This window comes from Acinonyx jubatus, chromosome C1 (assembly GCF_027475565.1).
Source record: "Acinonyx jubatus isolate Ajub_Pintada_27869175 chromosome C1, VMU_Ajub_asm_v1.0, whole genome shotgun sequence".
Lineage (NCBI taxonomy): Eukaryota > Metazoa > Chordata > Mammalia > Carnivora > Felidae > Acinonyx > Acinonyx jubatus.
The window spans coordinates 188,474,280-188,484,203 of NC_069381.1; the positions used below are offsets into that span (position 1 = coordinate 188,474,280).

Genomic DNA, 9,924 nt, shown 5'->3' on the forward strand with positions numbered 1-9,924 from the left:
CGCCTCTGAGTTGCTAGCGCCCCCAGCAGGTGCAGGCTGGGAGCAGAGATGGGCATTTGCGGCGCACTCCCCAGGAGATGTGCCCAGGAGATGCGGGAACCACCAGTTTGGGACCCCACTCCGCAAAGGGTGCTCCCCCACCCAGTCCCTGTAGCTCTCAGTTTCAGTGCCAGTTATTCGCTCCACAACATCTGGGGCCACTGTGTGACCACAGCCACAACAGAGACACTTGGAATTTTCCTGGAAAGTATGATTTGGTTGAGAGCAGTAACAGCTAGTAAATTCAACTGAAGAAGAGTTAACACAGTGAAGCAACTCCCCTCAGACGGTGGGAGTCCCAGCTCCACTGGGGTCAAGCATCGGTCGCCCCCCACCCCCAGGGGATGACACCACAGGCTTCCCATGGCCAGGAGGCTGGATTTCAAAGCCCCTCAGAACCCTAGCGCGGGGGGGGGGGGGGGGGGGGGGGGGGTGCCTAAAGCAATTTTGCCCACCTCCCCCCATGAGACATTTAACAACGTTTAGAGACATTTTTCTTTGCTACAGCTGGGCACTGGCAGTGGGATGCCCCTGGCGTCTAGTAGATAGAAGCCAGGAACGTGGCTAAACAGCCTAGGACACACAGGACAGCTCCGCCCACCAGCTCCTGTAAAGCATCATCCGACCCAAAACGTTAATAGTGCCCAGACTGACGAGCCATGTGCTAGAAACTGTGACAGAATTATTCAAATGAACTAAAAAGATTAGCTGTTTTCTTCTTTTGCCTCTATTATCTATAAATACTCCGCTTGATAGAATGTGTTCCAGGCCATGTGCAGAAGTTGGGACCATTTATCGACAGGTGCAAGCCCACCAGTCGATCCTTCCCAAATAAGATCAAGACACACACTGTTACCGCCTCTCCTTAGCAGGCACAGACATAATCTCATAAAAGATAACTTTCCATGGTATGCTGTTGTTTTTTTTTTTAAGTCTTACTTCCCAGTGGAAGCTGGAGATGGTAAAAAATAAAATCTGTGTACAAAACTAGTGAGAAAAACAATTTGACAAGCGATGTCCAATGCTAAAAATAAAGTAAGAGGTGTTAGTTTCCTAGTGTTGAGGAGAATAGCAGATGCCGTGAGGCAAGTTCAAGACACCAGCATGACGTATGTTGGAATGGACGGATGTTAGATATAATCGTGACATCACCCCAGAAATAAAAGATCGGTCAATACGCTAGAGTAAGGTGTTTCGTTAGATACAGATATAATAAGGCCAACAGATCAGAAGATGACTATCATTAAAAAGATTGTTGGCTGGGACGCCTGAGTGGCTCAGTTGGTTGAGCAACCGACTTTGGCTCAGGTCTTGATCTCACAGCTCATGAGTTCGAGTCCCACGTCGGGCTCTGTGCTGACAGCTTGGAGCCTGGAGCCTGCTTCAGATTCTGTCTCCCTCTCTCTCTGCCCCTAACCAGCTCACATTCTGTCTCTGTCTGTCTCAAAAATAAATAAACATTTAAAAAATTAAAAAAAAAAAAAAAAGATTGTTGGGGCACCTGGGTGGTGTCCAACGTCGACTCAGGTCATGATCTTGCGGTCTGTGAGTTCGAACCCGGCATCAGGCTCTGTGCTGACAGCTCAGAGCCTGGAGCCTACTTTGGATTCCGGGTCTCCCTCTCTGCCTCTCCCCCACTCACACTCTGTCTGTCTCTCTCTCTCTCTCTCTCTCAAAAATAAACATTAAAAAAATGTTTTAAGGTTGTTTATTACTCATAGTTCTCCAGAGGAGGTACATGCCATGCCACACACGGCCATATGGGGAATCACTAGAAGCAGGTAGAAGGCAGAAGGGGAAGTATGAGCAAGAGTCTTCATTGTGGCTTCCATGGGGAAGACTGGGTGAAACAGAGTGGGCAGGCTCATCTAAACAGGTTTAGGATTGGCTAGTTTGGGTCATTTCAGCAGGCTCTGGGCATAGGGCCTGTCCCTGGTTGTCTGGTCCCCGGCCCCAAAGTGATTACAGTAGGTGGATAAGGGCCCAGAGCCTGAGAACCCGATAAAGGAGGTGATTGTGGTCATGGGCTCTAGAGTGATAAGGGTGTGTTTGCAAAGCACCCTAGAGGCCAAACTCTTTATTATTTCTAGAAATTGGCTAACCCTGGAAGGGGCAGTCCCTCCAGGGTCTCCAAAGCTCCAAATAACAAAGCATCAGAATACAGAAAATAAAAGACATGATTAATACATGAAAGGAACACCTGAATGAAAAACTATGCAACATAGTAAACTTATTCTTGCTGAGTGTGCACGGGTCCACGAAAAGGAGATATACACCCAAGAAAGGTGAACGGTGCCTGACAGAGTGGGGTTTTCCCCTCCACAGATTGGGCTTCACTCAAATGGCTGAGTCATCTAATGAGTGAACAAAACCAAACATACACACAAATACGCATCAACTGATGACTGAATAAATAAAATGTGGTTCATCCATACAATGGAATATTATTTTTCAATAAAAAGGAATGGAGTACCGGTACATGTTACACCATGGATGAACCCTGAAACCATCATACTACATGGAAGAAGCCAGATAAAAAAGGTCACATACCGGGAGCACCTGGGCGGCTCAGTCAGTTGAGCGTCCGACTTCGGGTCTGGTCATGATCTCATGGTTCGTGTGTTCGAGCCCCATGTCAGGCTCTGTGCTGACAGCTCGGAGCCTGGAGCCTACTTCAGATTCTGCGTCTCCCTCTCTCTCTCCGCCCCTCCTCCACTCGCACTCTGTCCCTCAAAAATAAATAAACCTTGAAAAAAAATTAAAAAAAAAAAAAGGTCACATACCATATGATGCCATTTCTATGAAATGTCCTGAGTAGACAAATCTGTAGAGACAGAAAGTAGATTGGTGTTGCCAGGAACCCAGGGGAAGGGGGAACAGGGAGCGATTGCTAATGCGCGTAAAGTTTTTGGGGAAGGTGATGAAAATGTTCTAAAATCAGAAAGTAGTAGTAATGGTCGTATCACTCTATGAACATACCAAAAAAAAAAAAAAAAAAAAAAAAAAGCTACATTGAACTGTACATTGTAAAACAGTAAACTTTGGGCTGACCTGGCTGCCTCAGTTGGAAAAGCGTGCGATTCTTAATCTACGGGTGGTGCACTCAAGCCCCACATCGGCTGCAGAGATTTGCTAAAACAAAACAAATAACCTTAAAAAAAAAAAAAAAGAGTAAATTTTGTGGTTTACGAATTATGTCTCAGTAAAGCTGATTGCAAAAAAAAATTTATTTTATATATTTGTTTTTTATTTTTTTCACAAGAAAACAAATCTACACCTTTATTAATTTGCAGTTAGCTTAAATCCTTAAAGGGTACAGCATCAAAGGGATTCTGTGGCCAATGGCTTTAACAGGAAGGTTGCTTCGGAATTTGGCACGAACCATTCCACTGTTTCCATGAACACGAGTTACTTTTCCCCAGATCTCCCCAATTTTATTTGGTTTGCCACCAGGAGTCACTGTGTTGCTCTTTGCTTTGTACACATAAGCGTATCTCTTGCCTAGATAGAATTCAGTTTCATCTCAAGCATAAACACCTTCAATTTAAGAAGAGCTGTGTGCTCCCTCTGGTTCCAGAGACCCCGCTTATAGCCAGCAAAAATGGCTTTGGACCACAGCCTTCCAGACATATTTGTCGTTTCAGGAGTCCTGTTCCCAGCAGGCCTCCACAGGTTCCAAGATGGCGGAAGAGCTGTTACCAAAAAACGTTGAAAAATCAACAGGCTGTGCTAGGCTCCTCCTGAGACACAGAGTGATGAATTGAGAGTGAGCAGGCAGGAAGGCAGGGCTCAGGACTGGCGGTCCTCCCAGAGGAGGGGCCTCGGGTAGCTTTGGTAGGCCTGCCCCCAAACTACCGTGCCCACTGGCTGGCCTAGTGAATTGTGTTCCACCCTAAACTATTCATTACTTTGACGTGTGACGGCTTGTGGTAATTGAGAGCCTCCTATTAACATGCAAATCCTCCCAGGAGAGTCAGAGCAGCGGTGTCTCTGGAGGAGGGAGGGCAATCCTGTAGGAGAAGCTGCAGGCCACCTGCATGCAAATGCATCAGTGCAGGTATTGTCAACGTGGTGAGACTCAGCGGAGCCCTCAGTCGTGGGGGCAAGGGGAGGGGTTGTGACAGGGGCGTGAGTCTGACTCCGGAGAGATTGAAGGGAGAGGGGAGCAGGTGAGGGATGGATATGGGACAGAGGAAGGAGGACATGGAGTATGGGAATGGCTCGCTTTTCAGGGAACCATAGGAGGTGAAGACAGACCACGGCAGAGACGAGCCTACACACCCCACACTGTGGTCCCAAGCCTCCCTCCACCACACAGCACTCCCTGAGGTGACAGTGTGGCCATCCACGTCAGGACGGAACTAGGGTACAGACAGGGGAAAAGACCTCGAGTAGGTTAACAACAGACCAGGGAAGGACGTGACAGAAATCAGGAGGCACAGTGTCACAAGCCAAGGTGCCATGGCAAAGCCCAGGTGGCCTCACACCAGGACGGGGAGGTCGCTGAGGACCAGGGACAGTCCATGGGCCACAGTGGCAGGGCCAGCCCGGTAAGCCCGAGTCTCCTCCTGCCTCAGGCTGCCCAGTGTGGTTTGGTTCCACACGAACTGGACACAAATGATGTGTCACGCCAGCCCTCACTCCCCTCAATAGAAGGAGCTGCACTAAGAAATCTGTCAGTAACCCGTGCATTTTGCCACTCCCTCCTCCTATGGTAAACATTACTGAAGGTCCGCCTGGCACAGGACCTATAGCAGACAGTGAGCACATGGACAGAGATGTGGCCCCTGAATGCAGTGGGGACAGAGTCACATCCAGAGTCGAAAAGAAAGCTCCTCCCATGGTCCTTGCCAGAGAAAGCCATTCTCCTTTTAGACTCAGGGGGAGAGCATTCACTCAGAGAACGAGGTCAAGGCTAGGGGCATAGTGTCACCACTTCCTATTTTATGAGCAGGTGTTACCATGGCCTGGGGAAAGGGCATGCATGAGGGGGAGAAGGAAGGCACATCTCGAGGGGCTTCTGTGGGGACAACAGGAAAGTCATCCAACATCAGGGGCTCTGAAGCTCAAACGTATCAGAATCACCTAGAACAGATTCCTGGGTCCCGCCCCTAACGTTTCCCCTTTGGTAAGTCTGGGGTGGAGCCTAAGCATCTGCATTTCTAATCAGTCCTCAGCCATACTGATGCAGGTACTGCCTAGATAAACTGTCTCACCCGTTTTCCCAGGTCACCCGCTCAGAGGGGTCATGTGAAGATACACAAACAGGGCTAAAAGGAAGGGCCCAGCATCAAACAGCCTGGCTGGAGAGAAACACGAGGAGAGATTCCATTGAAAAGACACAAGTAGGGGCGCCTGGCTGGCTCGGTCGGTTAAGCGTCTGGCTTTTGAGTTCAGCTCAGGTCATGAAATCACGGTTCATGAGGTTGAGCCTCGCGTCAGGCTCTGCTCAGACAGCACGGAGCCTGCTTGGAATTCTCTCTCTCCCTCTCTCTGTGCCCCTCCCCCATTCGTGCTCTCCCAAAATGAACATTAAAGAGCACACCCTATAAGATTTGTAACTGATCTCATTTAAACCACACAACACCCCCACAGAGGTGGTGTATTCCTGTCGTCTATTTATCCATATCAGGAAATCAAAGCACAAGGAAGGTTAAGTATTAGATTCAAGTCCCAGAATCAAGTCCAGCTCAAGTGCCCTCACCCTTAACCACTGTTGCCCTGCTGCTGGGAAAGGAGGTAGAACCGACACCAGAAACCGAGAAGCTAGAACTTTCTTTCCCTCAGAATCCTCCCACCAGACCTTCAGGTAAGCACCTCAACTTTGCAAGCCGCTCTTTTTGCAAGCGAAGTGAAAAGGGAAGGGTGAGTTTGCCCGGGCTGCCAAAGCAAAGTACCACGCACCGGGTGGTTTAAATAACAGAAACATATCGTCTCACAGCCCTGGAGGCTGGAGGTCCAAGGTCAAGGTGTCAGCAGGGTTCATTCCTTCTGTTGCTGTGAGGGAGAATCTGTCCCACGTCTCTGGCCTAGCTTCGGGAGGTTTGCCTGCCATATTCGGTGTTCTTCGTGTTTACAGGGTGTTCTCGCTGTGTGCGTGTGTCTCTCCAAACTTCCCCTTTTTTATAAGGACACGATCAGATCCTACTGGATTGGAGGCCTATCTTGCTCCAACATGACCTCCTCTTAAGTAATTACATCTGCAACGACCCTAATTCCAAATAAGGTCATGTTCTGAGGTAAAGGGGACCAGGACATCACTATATGAATTGCAGGAGTAGGGGTGGGTGGTATAATTCAACTCATAACAGGAAGCAAACACCTTCTTGGAACTAACTCCAAATACCTATGTCCTAACGATATCAAAAATTCTTCCCCGGACGGGGCCACCTTGCCATACTGTACACACTAAATAAGAAGTCCCACGTTCTTCCAGGACTTGAGAAGCCATCACCTATGATGTAGAATCAACTAGGAAAAAGGAGGAGTATGTTAAGGGAATTTTCACAATGAAAATTCTCTTTTTTCCCTAACACTTGACTTCAACTTTAATGTTACTCTTTCAGATGTATGTACCATCCAATTATAAGGTAGAAATGCAGCAAGTCAGGGCAAGATGGTCTTCTGGTACCTGCCACTAACCAGTGTGTGAACTTCTCCTCTTTGAATAGCATTTGAATAAAAGCTGTGCTCATTTTTGGAGAGCAAGGTTGAATTAGAGAAGATGGATGTGAAGATTTCTCTGAACACAGGTCTAAGAAGCAAAGCAAGGAGAGCTGGTGTTATGTATCAAACTACCTGGGAAAGACATAATTATCTCTCTCTTTCATTCTTAGAGATTTCCCACATGCTTACCCCACTCAGCGTGGGATGGGCCAAATGTAGAAACCCGCAGTATCCGAATCCTACAAGAAGTTCCTATGGTGAGGGATGAGGACAACCTTTTTCTGGGTATTTCTTCTTTTTCTTAGGCAGCGCCCTAATTAAGTGGAGGGAGAACAACACGGACCTCCTTGAGAATGCCAACTGACGTCCAATGCAGAATTCAATTTGGTTTGATGTATATTACACTGGGAAGATAAAGAGACTTGGGTTCCAGTCTTTGCTACAAAGACTTCTCATTCTTTCCTTTAGTTGCTATTTATTGGACTCATGTGATGTGTCAGGCATTGTGAAAGCAATGAGCGAGAAAGTCAGATTTAACCAGAAACTTCTTTCATAGAGCTCTGCAGCCTTGAACAAATACTTGTCTTCGTGTGTAAGTTTCAAGTAATATAAAAATAGAAAATTGAATTTGCCTGAGGACTTCAGTTCAACAAACATCCACTGGCCCTTAGCTTGGGTCTAGACAGTGCATTCAGAGCTAGAAGGCTAGAGAGCAAGGCAGGGGGATGGGATCGACAGTGAGTTGAGTGGGGCCCCTGCCTTGGAGACGCAGAAGCAGGGTGGGGAAGGCAGACGTGTCAAAAACCGAGATCGGTGCTCAACAGAGGCATGAGCACAAGCAAAGAAGGGGCTTATTCCGAGTGCTGAGAGCAGGAAAAGGCTTAAGGGTGCGAGGTGCACCCTATACACTGGGCCCTGAAGAAAGAAATGCTTTCTTTGGTTAAGAACTGATGAAGGACAGTCCAGGTTCAATGTAGAGTGCGAGCAAAGGTCCTGGGCAGGAAAATACAACACTGACAATAAAGGCATGTAGCAAATGTAGTCCCCCTCAATAATGTGGCTCCTGTCTCCAGCCCTTTCATCCTGTACTAGGGACCCAAACATGCAGTGCAGAAGGGGGTCAGGAAACAGCTGGGCTCCAAGAGCCATCAGAGCAATTCAGGGGAGTCAATTATCGCAGATTACAAAATTGGCATGGGGCAGGGGTGGTGACAAAGCATGTCATCTAAAGGGGAGAGCCACTGCTCAGCTTGGCATGCTATATGATTAGAGCAGCCCAATTCAGGGATTCTTCAGAGAAGCTAGCAAAACATAGACAGAGTGTATGTATATATACTTTCACACGTAGGTACATGTATATATACACATATGCACATACATACATTTTATTTATTTCTATATTTTTAATTGTTTTAATGTTTATTTTTGAGAGAGAGAGAGAGAGAGACACAGAGTGTGAGCTGGGGAGGGGCAGAGAGAGAGGCAGACACAGAATCCAAAGCAGGCTCCAGGCTCTGAGCTGTCAGCACAGAGCACGACGCGGGGCTCGAACCCACGAAACGAGATCATGATCTGAGCCGAAGTCAGACACCCAACCGACTGAGCCACCCAGGTGCCCCATATATCTCTATATTTTTAAAATATGTTTTTCAATTTGAAATATCCTTAATAGGTTGTGCAGGACAAATAAAGGGCATCAGTAGCTGTGGGCCAAATTCAGACCCACAGGCCACATCGCTACAAGTGGAAAGGACACCGAAGTTCCAAGACAATGGCCCGCATGAGGCCACGTGGTAGATGCAGAGGCAGGGGTTCAAATCCCGGGCTATTGGAGCCCAACGCAGGGCTTGTGGAAGGGCAGGGCTGGCAAGGGGAAATCACCCAGTGATAGCGCTGGAAGTGGTGGACAGAGAGGATGGAAGCCATGAGGGCACAGAGGAGAAAAAGGGCTGGTAACCTGGGGGCAAGGTGTTGTAGCAGTCAAGAGAAAGACAAAAATCATATGACTTCACCCCTATGAGGACTTTAAGAGACAAAACAGATGAACATAAGGGAAGGGAAACAAAAATAATATAAAAACAGGGAGGGGGACAAAACAGAAGAGACTCAGAAATATGGAGAACAAACTGAGGGTTGCTGGAGGGGGTGTGGGAGGGAGGATGGGCTAAATGGGTAAGGGGGTAAAATCATTGTTGCACTGTATGAAATCATTGTTGCACTGTATACTAACTAATTTGGGTGTAAACTTTAAAAAATAACAAATAAAATAAAAGATAAATAAAAATTAAAATTAAAAAGAAGAGAAAAGAAAAAAAGGAAGGAAGAAAGGAGAAAGAAGGAGGGAGGGGAGGGAAGGGAAGGGGAGGGGAGGGGAGGGGAGGGGAGGGGAGGGGAGCAGAGGGGAGGGGAGGGGAGGGGAGGGGAGCAGAGGGGAGGGGAGGGGAGGGGAGGGGAGGGGAGGGAAGCAGAGGGGAGGGGAGGGGAGGGGAGGGAAGAGAAGGCCAAGACCAGACCAGCATTCTCCAGGGATATTAAAGAACCTAGCATTGAGCTCTGCCCTGCCAGGCGCCACAGGTGAACATTTGCATATGTCAGAGTAAAGCTCACTTTTACTAGCCATCCCTGCTCTCCTGGGAGAACCCCAGGGCCCTGCAAGTCTGGCAGAATTTCGGCAGAAGGGAAGACGGCAAACAAGTGCACATTTCCACCACGTACGTGCATGTTACATAGGTGCACACAGATGTCTGGGATCTGCTGGGTTTGTAACGCCAGCAGCGAAGCGATGGTGGGGAAAGGGGAGGAGGAGAGAAACGAAAACGTTGAGAAAAAGGAAGATGGAGAGATATTTAGACCTAAATGCAATATTGCACTTCTTGCTGAAGCCATTCCCATCCAGCCACAGAGTGTCGCAACTCTTCCTGGGTTACACCTTAAGAGAATTTTTTTGATGGAAAACGCGTATTCTTTTAAAAAATCAGGGAAAACCACCTACTTAGATGCATGGTAAAGCCATTAAGGCCGATGGCATAGCAGGACATACCTTATTGGGTATGAGCGTGCCAAGGAGAGCTTTGTTCCTGTCAAGCCTTTACTGTAACGACACACACCCTTAGCGACTTCAGTGGAAATGAAGCTTGGAGGGGTTCTTGGGGAAGACTGACAACAGCCACAAAGCAAATCTCTCGGACTCACACCGGTCAACATCGGGTAGCAAGGGGC

The 9,924-nt window shown here is 47.9% G+C and overlaps 1 pseudogene; it reads right to left on the reverse strand.

The window, feature by feature from the left end:
* Nucleotides 1-1,538: 1,538 nt before the first annotated feature.
* On the reverse strand, nt 1,539-8,814 carry LOC128314112 (60S ribosomal protein L35a-like; annotated as a pseudogene).
* Between the last annotated feature and the right edge of the window lie 1,110 nt (nt 8,815-9,924).